Below are 15,186 nucleotides of genomic sequence, written 5' to 3'. Positions count from 1 at the left end.
TTGGCCTCTTGGTCCTAAGGTGTTGCCTGGTCTCGTTGTGTCCTCTTTTCTGCCATGGGCTTTCTTCGGAATGGCTCGTATCTGGGTCTCTCTCGGCTTCCTCCATCACCTCTTCCCTGGCTTCTCTCTTCTCCAGCTGTTGGACTGTTTTAAGGTTTGAGGATGGACCTTCCAGTAGTTTTATATTCCTCCTATGTTTCCTTGGATATCTCCTGAGTGTTAACTCTTTCCCTGCCATTGATGGAAATTTCCATTATTTAAGGACAATGCTTCGTTTTTTTCTGGCTTTCCATGTTTTCACTGTTATACGGTGCACGGTTATATAGGGTGCACTATTACACATCTTCTGAAAGAGTACAGAATCCCCGGAAACAAGCAGCAGTGTTTATAAGTAGATGAATACGTAAAATAACATGATCATCAACAGTAAACATCATATACATCAAAACTGCCTTTACTCTTTTTTAGTCTTTTTATTTATTTGTAAAGGGACCATGTACACTTATTAACATAAATGTTTCCATTCCATGCATTGTATGGGGTTTAGCCAAAGGCTAATTTTCTCCCACAGTCCCCTGGATGGTCTACATAAATGAATAAAATAACACACACAATACCTACGTACAATAAAACATACACACATACACACACATACTATCAAGAAATCTATTAAACTGCAACAATGTCAATGTTTACAGAGTTGGTTCGATTTTTTAAAAGACTTTAACTTCAATTTAAAAAGACCAATAGATTTACACCCTTTTATATCCTCTGGTAAAGCATTCCAGTGAGTAGTAGCTTTCACAGCAAAAGATGATAGTCCAAAAGCAGAATGACAAGAAAGGAACAACACAATTACTTAGGGAGTTTTTAGAACGAAAATTAACAAAATCACAGAGTACAGAAGGAGCTAGACCATTTACAATTTTATAAACCATACACAAACTTGGAAAAAAGTCTAAAATTATCAAAATTAAAAAAAATATATTTCTCTAAGATCCTACAGTGGTGAAAATGGTTTGGTTTTTTTATCTAAAAATTTTTAAAGTCTGTTTATATAGGGATCTTAAAGGTTTATTCACATTTTACTAGCTTGACACCAACATGTATGAAATATGAGAAAAAAATTGTATCATGCATAAAAGTCAGCTACATCGACAGAAAGACTTTGTCTAATTTGTCTAAAATGTGCTAATATTTATACAGGTGCTGGTCATATAATTAGAATATCATCAAAAAGTTGATTTATTTCACTAATTCCATTCAAAAGTGAAACTTGTATATTATATTCATTCATTACACACAGACTGATATATTTCAGATGTTTATTTCTTTTAATTTTGATTATTATAACTGACAACTAAGGAAAATCCCAAATTCATTATCTCAGAAAATTTGAATATTACTTTAGACCAGTGGTTCTCAACTCCAGTCCTCGGGACCCACTGCTCTGCACATTTTGTATGTTTCTCTTATCTGACACACTCAGTTCAGTTCATGCAGTCTCTCCTAACGAGCTGATGATCTAAATCAGGTGTGTTAAATAAGGGATACATACAAAATGTGCAGAGCAGTGGGTCCCGAGGACTGGAGTTGAGAAACACCGCTTTAGACCAATACAAAGAAAGGATTTTTAGAAATCTTGGCCTGATGAAAAGTATGAACATGAAAAGTATGAGCATGTACAGCACTCAATAATAGTTGGGGCTCCTTTTGCCTGAATTACTGCAGCAATGCGGCATGGCATGGAGTCGATCAGTCTGTGGCACTGCTCAGGTGTTATGAGAGCCTAGGTTGCTCTGATAGTGGCAACTTTCATTTTCATAGCAGCTTTTAACTTCTCAGCTGTTAACTAATAACAGTATCATCAGCATACATTTGCACTTGTATCCCTTCACGCTGTTGCAGGAGATCATTAATATACAGACTAAATAATAAGGAACCTAACACTGATCCTTGGGGTACTCCCATTGTATAATACAGGACTTAACCCCTTTAATTACTCTATTTGATAAATTTGAGTATATCCAAGTTAAAGCTTCAGATGAAAACTGAAAGTTAGACCTAATGTTGCTGAAGGAAATGTCGACCCAGGATGAGCTACAGGACTGTGAAGCTTTGGGGGTGTTGATGGACTCAATCTACTCCATCTATGTTTTGATCATCATTGTGAATCCGATCCAGACATAGTCTTTGACAAAAATTTGATTTTCTCAACTTTTGGCTCAAAATGTGGCTTTTTTATTAAACTTACCCACAATGAAGTGTTAATTTAAAAAAAAAAAAATGCATTAAACTAGAATAAAACATTTTCATGTGACTCTTTTGATATATTGCATGTTCAGCTAATCATACAACAAAATATTCTGGGGCCAATGACAATTTTGTGAAAATGATCAAAAATGCTGGTGGCTGGCTAAAAAATCTGAATTAAGATTTTAGATTACTCCATCATGCATGCTGCAGACCACTAAAGACAGCTAGAGACTGCAACAGCTTACTTTGGTTTTGGTTTTTTCATCCATTTGTCATATGAAGGTAATTTTCTTAAAAAAGTTTTCCCATAGATTTTTTTTTTTTTTTTTTTTGCACCCTTGCCTCAAACCCAGGCTTTCAATCCTAAAATATGAAAATTCATCATAAAATATTACACTTAAAACTATGATGATATAAACAATAACACAATAAAAAACCATGAAAATCATTGTGAATTTTACTTACAACTGTCCTTTAATTACAACTGCCCTTACCGCTAATAAAGGATGTTCAGAAGTTAACATATAAGTTTACAAAGTAGACAACAGTGTCAATGAAGAGCCTGAGATTAAATATGCGATTTGTGATCTGTAAAGGATAAAAAATAAAGTAATTATTATACTTTTTTCTTTTTTGCATAATTTCTTATCAATAGAAAATATTATAAGCTAAACACTTAAAGAAAGTCAAGAATATGTCAGAATGTGTCAAAGACCAACCTAAGAGCTGGTAGGAAAGATCCCAGGTACAGAGAGCACAAAAAATGTGGTAGTGAAACGAGTTTGAGACACATTTGGTTACTTGTGCCAAAATAGACACCAGGCACTAGGCAAGGCTGAGGTTTAATTCACAAAAATAAAAGAGTTAGAGACACTGGCATCTGCTTGTCTGTGGTTATTTTATCCAGTTGTAAACTGACCAGTGTCTTACATAGTGGCAAAAATATGCTGCCTCAACCATTTGAAGCAGGGCTGAACGGCTCTCCACAGTGAAGTGAATGTCTGAAACACTGTCAAAACCTCATCAGTAATGTTCTCTGTCATTTCAACTCCACAGGAAAAGAACTTAAACCAAATTTGTTGTTCAACCTTGTTAAATCTTAGCGTGTTTTTCAAATATTCAAACTACTCTAAGTTATATGGTTACACTTTGATGTATAAGAGACACGTGGAAAACGATCAATCATATCTTTACTTAAAACATGCTTACTGCGTGAAATCCTCACATTTCTGCCTGCGTGTCGTGATAGAAACAGAAACCGCTGTGGGTTGAGCTACAGAGGAAGAACATACATCAGTGCTGCAGAGTCCTGAGCTTTACCACAATCTGAATGTGAATATAAATATAACAAGAAAAGGAAATGCTGATAAGAAAACCTGCAGCAGAGTAACTGCATATTGTGCTCACCTCAGCCGTTAAACTAACGTTATTTTCCATATTAAGTCTACTATTATTAGTGTCATAACACCTGAGATGGGTTGAAGCATTGAACCACTCTCTCCAATGTTAGGATGCCCTCTTGTGGCTCAAACACTAAGCTGATTTAAGATATAAATAAATTAAAAAAAAAAATCTGTGAATGTGATCCTGTGTTACAGTGTTTTTCTGTGTCTCTGATAGAGGAAAAGCTTCCAGCTATCTGATATTCTTTGCCGCCACAGCTTTATTCAATTCTTTCAAAAATGTTCAAGGGGATTTAAATCTAGAGACTGAGCAGGCATTAGCTGAGCCAAGCTTGGGTAGATTTGGATGTATAGGGATCATAGAGTGCCCCAGGGATGACGCGTTTTTGTAGGCCAACCCGGAAGTTAGCGGCGCACGGGTTCCCTCGACTGAAAGCCTATTCATTTTTCCCATAGACTTTTGGAAAATCGCAGAAAATAAGCTCTGTGTTTAACAAAGGGTTATGACACTTACATGTTTTGTCTATCAAGAGAATCTTTACAAGTTAACACAACATTTATAGATTTTGAAGCCTAAATAAAATCATCAGATATAAAAGGCTAACAGTAGGCTATAAACGAACTACAGCACACCATGGTCGCGGATTAACGCCGTCACCACCAAGCGTCTTCAAACTGTATTTAGAAAACAACTCTATTTAAAAACATGCTCACTGATTATGATCTGTGCTGTGTATGAATACTTATCCACTTTTTCATGAGAAATGCTGTCCAAATGTCCTGTTTTTAATGATGACGTCTAAAGTCCCCGCCAAAGGAAGTAGTCCCTTTTAGCAATTTGTTAGCAACCGCCAATTTTAAGACACAGTAAAAGTTTAAAAAAATCACAAGTGGGTTATAACTGGTGTGTTTTATGTCATAGATCATAACGTGAAAGTATTTAGAGGCTTTGTTAACCACAGACCTTAGTTCAGGGGATTTAGCAAAAACCCATAGACCTTACAGCGTTGGAACCGGAAGTCCTAAAATGCTAACTCGCTTCCGGGTTTTGCCTACAAAAACGCGTCATCCCTGGGGCACTCTATTGGATCATTGTCTGCTGGGAAGTCAAATGATCATCAAGCTTCAGTTTAAACACTAAAGGCATCACAATTTTTTGCCAAAATGGCCTGCTACTTCAAAGAATCCATCATGCTGGTCACATGGTCAAGAATAATTCAACATAAAGCGAAAATAAAGTTTGAGAATTTCTTTTTTTAAAAAGATATTTGAAAAGCCATGCCAGACATACTGCTGATCTATGAGTCCAAAATGTTCCCAATGGCTGAATTGTGTTTTATCACATTTTTATATATTATTGACATTATCACTTTCAGTAGTGTGTCACTAAATTGATATGTATATATTAAAAAGAAAAAGAAAAAAACTTTGGATCTTCATACAAGCTTACATTTGTAAACTGCTACAGTAAATACTTTTGATATTTTTATATATTTTTTAAATCCTCTGAGTATTGAAAACAGCGCCATCTGCTGGCTTGTAAAATGTAAATGTTTTGGCCAAATGTCATTTTTAAGTAAATAAGCCTTAGTAAAAAATGGTGCAGAAGAGGATTAGGGCCAAGCAATAATAAAAAAATAAAACCATCTCGAGATTAAAGTTGTTAAATTTTGAGAAAAAAGTCGAGATAAAATGTTGAGAATAAACTCGTTAAATTACGAGAAAAAAAACCTCATTAAATTTCGAGAAAAAAGTCGAGCTAAAATGTTGAGAATAAAGTCATTAAATTACGAGGAAAATGACGTTAAATTTCAAGAAAAGTCGAGATAAAATGTTGAGAATAAATTCGTTAAATTATGAGAAAAAAAACTAATTAAATTTCGAGAAAAAAGTCGAGATAAAATATTGAGAATAAACTAATAAATTATGACGTTTTTCTCAACATTTTATCTCGACTTTTTTCTTGAAATTGAACATTTTTCTCATAATTTAACGAATTTGTTCTCGTAATTTAATAACTTTTTTTCTCATAATTGAACAAGTTTATTCTCAACATTTTATCTCGACTTTTTTCTCGAAATTTAACAACATTTTTCTCGTAATTTAATGAGTTTATTCTCAACATTTTATTTTGACTTTTTTCTCGAAATTTAACAACTTTAATCTCGAGATGGTTTTAATTTTTTATTATTGGCCCTAATCCTCTTCCGTGAAATGGTCATCAAACACCAAGCCAGACATATAGTTAGTTAGACATATAGCATAAACTTTAGAAGTATTCTTCACTCCTCACAATTCAACCAATCAGAAAGTGCAAATTTACTTGACGCAAAGATACAACCTGAATTCCGGAAATGTTGGGACAATTTTTAAATATGAATAAAATGAAAACTGAAAGACTTTCAAATCACATGACACAATATTTTATTCACAATAGAACATAGACAACATAAATGTTTAAACTGATAAATTATAAAATTTTATGCACAAAATGAGTTCATTTCAAATTTGATGCCTACTACAGGTCCTCTTCTTTTCAAAACAGTTTGAAGACATCTGGGCATCGAGGTTATGGGTTTCTGGAGTTTTGGTGTGTGAATTTGGTCCCATTCTTGCCCAATATAGATTTACAGCTGCTGAAGAGTTTGTGGTCGTCTTTGAACTGCACCAACAAACATTTGATCGTAACACAGAGAGCGAAATATTGTAACGTGTGTAGCCCGGAGTCCCGTCTCCTGCTCCCACAAACACACCACAATGTCATAAGTTGAACCAGAGAGGAAATGTTTATTTCTTAAATTAAGGTTAAGTTCTCTTTGGTGTAGGCTTGGAGTCAGTAGGTTTTGGTCGGCCAAAACAATAAACAAAAGAAGGTTGTTCTGCCTAATTTTAGAGGTCTTCCCTGGAAAAAGATAAAAAAAAAAAACACACAAGTCTTACCTCCCTGCTTAACAGTAAACAGGAGAAAATGGTCATTAAACAAAAAGGGCCTCCCACCTTGCAAACGGTCTGCATGAAAAGGGAAAAAAGGGCAACTGAACATTTACCGGCCTATACCGTGAACAACTTGTACTCCACACGAGGAGGTCTTAAAGGCTAATCCAGCAACGTCACCCACACTTTGCTAGAAGCACGCTCACAGGCGTGCAACAACGCTGAGGAAGCAGGAGAGGGAACTCATCGAGCCGACTTCCCTCAAAGCTTATATCCACAGCAGATGAACTTCAGCTCTGCCCAGGTAAACAGCTTTTTGCATCGGCCTGCTGAAATACACAAGGCCTTCCCTGAAATAGACATCTTCTGGAGGGGAGCATATGTTGCTCTAAAACCTTTATATACCTTTCAGCATTCATAGTGCCTTCCAAATGCACTTATGCACCCCCATACCATCAGAGATGCTGGCTTTTGAACTGAACACTGATGACACGCTGGAAGGTCTCCCTCCTCTTTAGCCCCGAGAACACGGCGTCCATGATTTCCAACAAGAATTCCAAATTTGGACACTTTTCCACTTTGAAACAGTCAAATTTTAATGAGCCTCGGCCCACAGGACATGGCGGCACTTCTGGACCATGTTGACATATGGCTTCCTTTTTGCATGATAGAGATTTAGTTGGCATCTGCAGATGGCACGTCGGATTGTGTTTACCGACAGTGGTTTCTGGAAGTATTCCTGGGCCCATTTAGTAATGTCATTGACACAATCATGCCGATGAGTGATGCAGTGTCATCTGAGGGCCCGAAGACCCAATAAAGGTCTTCAGTGCTTTTTCAGACCTGTAGCAGGCATCAAATTTGAAATGAGCTCATTTAGTGGATAAAAGTGTAAAATTTCTCAGTTTAAACATTTGTTATGTTATCCATGTTCTATTGTGAATAAAATATTGGCCTATGTGATTTGAAAGTCTTTTAGTTTTCATTTCATTTAAATTTTAAAAAAAGTCCCAACATTTCTGGAATTCAGGCTATACAACACCTACTGTAAATTGAAAATGCTTCATGGTGAGTTCAAGTCATGATGGAAAGGTCATATTTATGAGCTGAATGCACATGAACGGCATCACAAAATTGTAATTACAAGTGGGAAACTAGAAACTTCCTTTAAGCCTAAAGTTTCTGAGTTTGGGTGTGTGAGTGAGCAAAATGTGAATGCAATTTATGATTATGAATAATTAAAGATGATATTAAACCATTAGAAAATGTTCTGCAGGATGAAATGATCTAGTAAGGAGTTAGTTTGTTTCTTTAAAAATAAAACCTAAAACATAACCATTAGAGAACATTCTGTATAGGTTCTTATTTGGTTGTCACAAAAACAAATAACTTGTTCTTGAAAATGTTCCTAGAATGTTAAAGAATTTGTTCTGAAAACATAACCAAATGTGAATGATACACTAATGTTAAGGGAATGCTGTGTTTGCTGGAAAAGGTACCAACCATGGTTGGCATTCGCTCTCAGTGTATTTGTCTTCACACATGCACTTTAAGCATATAAACACACTGACATAAAAATTAAAAGTATACAATGTTCTTCAATTTCAAATTCGCTATTACCGTTACCTAGAGCAGAGACGAGAATATGGCAGCTAAGTCTGACACTTGGTAAACACACAGTTAATGTCACAATGATTTGTGATTTTACAGTACAGCACTATTCAGGTTGAGGTAGCAGTTGCCATGGTGAGCATTATCAACAAATAACCCCATGCCCCCATCTGCCCTCTCTCAAAGCTAATGCTGGTTTGCCTGAGCTGTTCTTACCTAGCCATCAGTACTTAGTATACAGTATGTAGAGTCTGGGTTGAAATCAAAGAAAAGTGCACAAAGATGTACAGCTCAAGAAATGAGCCTTTTAAGATTGTCCAGTGTGTGTTAAATACATTGAAGTTCATAGAAAACCCATTTGGTCAAATGAAGGATAGCAATGAATGCCGAAGCACATGGCTGTCGAAGGTCAAGCCCCCTCAAGGCAAGACTGTTTATCTGCTTTTTGAGTGCTTTAAATTCATTAAACAAGTTCAGATGCTCTAAAAAATAATAAACTGCTTGACATCTCAAAATGACTGTGACTGAAAACCTTCATGAGCATTTGTAAAATGAGACAAGGAATTCCCATGTTGAGACTTGTTGAGGGAGAGTTACAAAAGTAATACAAAAGTATTTGTGGAACTGAAAATGACAAATACATGATTACTAAATGGTTACATGAATGAACTTAAAAATGTGCAACTTGTTCAAAATTAAACGTATATAAATGGGTGAAAGGCTCTTTCACATTTTAATACTCTTCAGAAGATGAAACTCATAACCAATAGTGCTTATGAGATACATTCCCTGCAAACAGACCCGAGGAAGATGATTGGCGAACAACAGACTTACAGACAAAATGTAATCTTTTATAGTGGGCTTTGTGCTGTATGAAATTTATCCTTCATCCTGCATGAGGATTCTTCAAAAAATTTCCTTATGTGTTCGACAGAGGAAAGTCATATAGGTTTGAAATCAAGATGTAAACTCAAATCTCTAGTTTTACTGCAGAACATACAGTTCTTGAAAAATGCAGAGTCACAAAAAGCATTGTGGTTAATTAATTTAATGAAATAAATACTACCAGAGAACAAATAACCAGAGAGAAGAGTGAAAGTACAACTGAAATGAAATGACAAAGCATCAGTCATCAGGAAAGAGACATGACTGCATTTTTATGCATATAAAACAAATCTTCATTAATAATTGAAAAGGGAGACAGAGGCATTTCCCAGGGGATTCTCGTCAGATTTGGGATAAACAGAAAGCTCAAGCCAACGCAGAGTTGTACATTTTTTATTGAGAAATACATTTTTGCCTGTTTGCCATTGAGACCTGGAGTGAGTCAGTCACTGAACAACAAAGAAAATACATATTTCCTCTTAGCCAAAAAAAATAAAAAATGGTTAAAGCGCATAAAATTTCACAATAAAAAGAAAACAAAACATTTTAATAATATCCATAAAGGAACTACTGTATATAAAAGTAAAACATTTGTCTATAAATGTGGCTCTGAACAGCTCTCTCACTCTGAGATACAGTGGAAACTCTCGCACATACCAACAGCTTCTCTTCTCCGAAAATACTCTGCTGACCACATCCACCACAATCGTGTCAGTGAAGGTCAGCTGTGTGAGAATCAGCATAATGAATGGATTCTGATGAGAGGAAGAGATGCAAGTTTGGGAAACTGAGATTGGATACTGATATTTTTCAATGTTTGTGGGCAGAAAAGAGAAAGTGAGGGAAGAGTTAACGCCAACAGTGTGGATATCAGTTATCAGAGCTTTTGAAATGCCAGACAAGCGTTCTTTAAAGGCAGGCCGCTCGAAGCCAAGCCACGGATTGACAGTCTGTTGGGACAGTTCCCTCGAGTGCTCGCTTCTGGATCCCAGCAGATCCAGTGCAGTCTTGAAGCACCCATCCATCACCCATCCTTTTCCTTTAGCCTGTGGATCAACGCTAAGGATTTCTGCAGAGAGGAAAGGTCAGGGATTTTAGGTTCATAACTCTGACAGGCGGGCAGGGCGAGGGTCACAGCGGACGTGACAAACAAAGCCTCTGGGACTGCAGCGGTTTAAAAGGTCAGGCTAAAACTGGAGTCTCTGCCACAATCATAACTGACAGGCTCTTGGCTCATTCATTAGAGTCCTTCCTATTAATTGCTATAATAAAATAACCGTCATCAACTGTACAAACTCTAATATTGCTGGTTTGGCCATAGTGCAGTCACAAGTTTGTACTCTCATGCTTTCATCCAATCAGCAGTCAGGGATGCATTACAAATTACAAGGGGGAAAAAAATAATTGGATGGGGCCATCAGTGCTTTATTCCTGAGAATAATAAGTGTATTGCTCCCCAGTGGGAATATGGAGCTGTCAGTCGGAGTGGCCCAATCCTCGGAGTGCATAGAAACAGGTTCTCCATCTCGTGTTAAGCAATGTGCATATCCACGTCCAGTCCCAAAGTTGGTTGAAGTGGTTTTGGGCAGGGTCGGGTCACAGCGCTAGGAAGGTGGACAGCTTTAATCCATCTCCAGGTCCATAAGCTTGTTTCGGGGGCGAGGCGTGTGCATGGGGTTCCTGGAGAAACAGCAGTGGGCGACAGCAAGCCCCAGCAGCACTGAGAGGAGAGCAGCGATCACAGCAGCGACCACACCGTATCCCACCGGCATCTTCAACGATTCCCACACTTCAGAACAACAAACAATCATCAGTGTCAATCACAAACACACCAGATATGGGAAAATGTGTTGTTCACGATTCTTCATCATTAAAGGTGCCGTAGAACATGTTTTCACAAGATGTAATATAAGTGTAAGGTGTCCCTGAATGTGTCTGTGAAGTTTCAGCTCAAAATACCCCATAGATTTTTTTTATTCATTTTTTTAACTGCCTATTTTGGGGCATCATTAAATATGCGCCGATTCAGGCTGCGGCCCCTTTAAATTCTCGTGCTCCCCGCCCCCGGAGCTCGCGCTTGCCTTAAACAGCATAAACAAAGTTCAGTGTATGCAGTTACGTTGAATGGGTTTATAGCACATTCTCTCTAGACATTGTTAGTTTACTCATTTGCTTGCTCATTGCAAATAGCATTTCTAATATGTTGGAGCTTTTGTGATGTTTGAGCCGATGGACGCACCACATGCGAAAAGTGCGTTTGCAACATATGCTGTATTTTTGTAGGTCCACTAGGGGCCGCTAGTGTCACACAAACAATATACTTTACCTTTAAACGTCTCAGTTTAGGACACAGATCTAAATCAGACATGACAAATAAAAAACACCATAGCTTCAATTTAATTGTATGCCAGAAGTACTTTTTAAATTAATAAAAACTATTAATATTAATAATTAGTATTATCAGCCTATTATACATAAAAAATCAAATGTAATTATAATAAATATAAGTAGGCTATAATAAATAAAAATATCAGTATTCTTAAAAAAATAGGTTGAAATTATGCAAACTGATGACTTTAACAAGACTGTCGATTAACATCATCTGATGATGTTCAAAATGATGACACATTAGTTCATTCTTTAACTTGAAGTACATCAGGGTCACATGTGTATTTTTTACACATGTTTTTTAGTTTTTTTTTACCCTTTCCAGCGATCGTCTCCAAAAAGTTTTGCATAGCATGTATAAAGTTAGATATGCTGTCAAAGTTAAATGCTTTTGAACACATTTAACTCAGAATGATCTACTATGAAAAAGAGGCTACATGATGGAGGGACACAGGAATATTTCCTGATCAAAAATGAAGAGGTGTGGTTAAAATCAGACTCAGCCAATGGACTAAAACAGTGGTTCCCAAACACATCTCTGGAGCCTCCCCAACGCTGCATGTATCAAACACACCTGATTCAGATCAGCAGCTCTTTAGTCGAGACTCAAAGACCTGAAATATGTGTCAGACAAAGGAGACATGCAAAATGCGCTCCAGGAATGTGTTTTTACATAAAGTTTCATGATTTATAAAATAAATATATATTTTTAACTTCACTTAAAAAAAATTAAAGTTGAAATTCAGGGAGTTAGGGTTCAGGACAGCCACCTCCCAATTTAAAGTACCCAATAAATGATTATTTTATATATATTAAGATTACTGATATTTTAAATATTATTGTGGGAATCAATAGATAATAGAAAGGATCTAGTAAAATCTAAAATTTGAATACTTCAATGCATGTTAAATGTGTTTTTGGTTGTGGGACATCAGTTTGCACCAATTCTGTAGAATGGCCCATGCAAGAGGTTAGTCTATAATAAAACACACTGCAAGTTTTTTTTACCTCAAAGCTCACTACCTAGTTTAAAATATGAGTTCTTGTTTTCCAACCCTCTGAAACACCAGGATCTGAAATCACCCCATTCATGACATTACAGTTTTCCTTTAACATGCCAATAAAGCAGGTGTGTTCTTAATAACTCATGTCTGTCCATCATCACAAGAGTAATAGTGCTGTGAGGATGAGATGTAGAGTAAGATAAGACCGTCTGAAGCGGTTCTGTCCCTGATGTAGACAAAGTGCACCTCCAAAAACTGTGCCTGCCCTTCCAAAAGATCAGATTATAAGAAATGCACGACTGAAGTTTATTTTTTAACGACGTGCCTGAGCAATTGAATGAGAATGTTTTTGTCTCATTTCATAACTCTTTTCTTAATTATTACCAACATGCTGCCATTTTTTCCTAAATATCTTGTATTGAAAGTTACAACAGTGTCAAGTACTTTGAACAATTGTTGCATTGGTCCATTTTAGTTTGGCTCAAACATATATAGCTCTATTACAGCGCTGGCCAATTCGAATATCAAAACACGGATGACGTGCTGAGAGGGAGCACAGCAGTGGGCGTTTACAGTCGTTTCTGAAAGCGGTAACCGTGATTAAGTGTTTGTGACTGAGAGAAAACAAGGATGGAAAATGATCATTTTTACACCTTTTTTGATGCAAAATCTTCATAAACTAACCTCCAGAATCTGAAAATCATTCTATGACCCCTTTAACAATGCCCATTCCCAGACACAACCATCAGGATCCTTACATTGCATTTGGACGGAGAGGAATGATGAAGCAGAGGTGAGGTCCTTCTCCCTGCTCCAGGCTCCAGTAGCAGGGGACAGGAGCCAGGGTGTGGCGCTACAGTAGTATTCTCCCACATCTCTATCCTGAACGCTGTGCAAGCTGAGGACAAACGTGTGCCAGTCGGTGCGCTCGAGGCAGCTGTCATTGGAGCCGCTCTTCTTCACCACCCCCCAGTGGTCCATGCTGATGAGAGGCGGGACTCCTCCGTTATCCACAGCCCATGCTGCACTCCGGAACCAGCGAACGTCAAACGCCATGTCACCTGTGGGACAGACAGGGTAAAACCATTGATGTCAACATGGAAAAAATGACATTTAAACACCTGCCATCACACCATTCTGATCTGTAACACCCTCCGGTGTGATCAAGTGTTGCTCTACAAGACTTGTCATTTAATATCCTGTTTTACTCAGAAGTATGTCTCAAGCAAATCATCATATTACAATGATTTCTGAAGGATTATGTGACACTGAAGACTGGAGTAATTATTTTGCATTCACAGGAATAAATTACAGTTTACTATGCATTCACATGGAAAACAGTTTTAAATAATAACCATATTTCATAATATTAATGTTTTAGAGTATCTTTGATCAAATAAATGCAGCCTTTGTGAGCAGAAGAGACTTGTTTCAAAAGCAACCAAAATAAAAATAAATACATTTCATGATTACTCCTAACTTGAGCGGTGGTGTAACTGTGCGAATGCGTTCAAAAGCGTTCTGCTTCAGCACTCCAAACAGCCGTGGCGGTGCTGCAGATTATACATGTATATGCGCCACAACCACAAGTGTATTCAAGTAGTGTATGGAAAGGAAACAAAGTTAAATGGTGTCTTTCAAGTGGTTCAATAGCATTACAGCTCCATTGAGGAAGCAGAAACACTCCCTGATGATCCGGAGTGAGGCAGGAGATACAAACAGGCCTCTACACGCCGTCCCGCTGCTATGTGTGGAATCTCAATGAAGGCCATTGGGTAATCAGAAACTGACAACCACGAGCGCGGCTCAAGCTCACCACAGCATTCTGATACTAGAGTCAAAACCAAGCTAATAACTAGAAAAATCCCATGGGAGCTGCAGACAACTTATGATTCTTACAGTGACATTTTTTTCAATATCTTGATACTGATTGTGTCTGAAACTGGCTTCAGTGTTTTCAAAGGAACCATAATTTCAACAAATTGTGTATATATTAGGGCTGGACAATAATTCAATATCAATATATATCGCGATATAATTCTTTTCGATAACGGTGATATGATTTTTAAACACATTTCCGGTATTTCGATATACATTACAGCATTTCTCACTGACTTGAGGCGCAGCGGTTAGAAAGAGCAGAACAAGATTGGCTATTTGCGTGATGACGTACACCACAGAGACACGCTGCCATCAGCGTATCTATTGGTTAATATGGTTTGTTTAAAATAGCAACGTGGAAAACAGACAGAGTTCAGATAATGTATGTATCAGTCGATGGATGCGCAAAACGTTACAACAACGATAATCAAAAAGCGTGGACAAAACAGTCACCCTTTGTAAAATGTTAACAGCTAACGTTAGTGCCGTATGCTCTAATGTCCAGTCATTTACGCCTTCATCACCCGGGTGTTGATAGCGCGCGAACGCAGGTGAGACCTGAACAGCACACATTGCTATCTGTGTTTAAACTAAACTCAGTTAAGCCTTGCTGATTTAAACCTTCAAGAACAAGACGCGAAAGAGAGAGAACTCGCACGCGCTATGAGAAGATTTGTGTGCGCTCATCCGAAGCGCGCACACGCTTATTTCAGACAGCGCGCAAATACTGAGTTCTCTTTCAAGTCTTGCGCTTCGACGGCCACATTCATACAAAAAATGATGTCAACATGCCCGTCTTGTCGAGTATCCTAGCAAACATAGTC

The 15,186-nt window shown here is 37.4% G+C and overlaps 1 pseudogene; it reads right to left on the bottom strand.

Annotated features, from left to right (window-relative positions):
• Positions 1-9,246: 9,246 nt before the first annotated feature.
• The window catches only part of LOC137036196 (prostaglandin F2 receptor negative regulator-like), a 54,813-nt pseudogene continuing 48,873 nt past the window's right edge, over positions 9,247-15,186 (bottom strand).

Source organism: Chanodichthys erythropterus, chromosome 14, assembly GCF_024489055.1.
Source record: "Chanodichthys erythropterus isolate Z2021 chromosome 14, ASM2448905v1, whole genome shotgun sequence".
NCBI classification, from domain to species: Eukaryota; Metazoa; Chordata; class Actinopteri; order Cypriniformes; family Xenocyprididae; genus Chanodichthys; species Chanodichthys erythropterus.
This window is presented reverse-complemented; position numbering and strand designations above follow the sequence as displayed.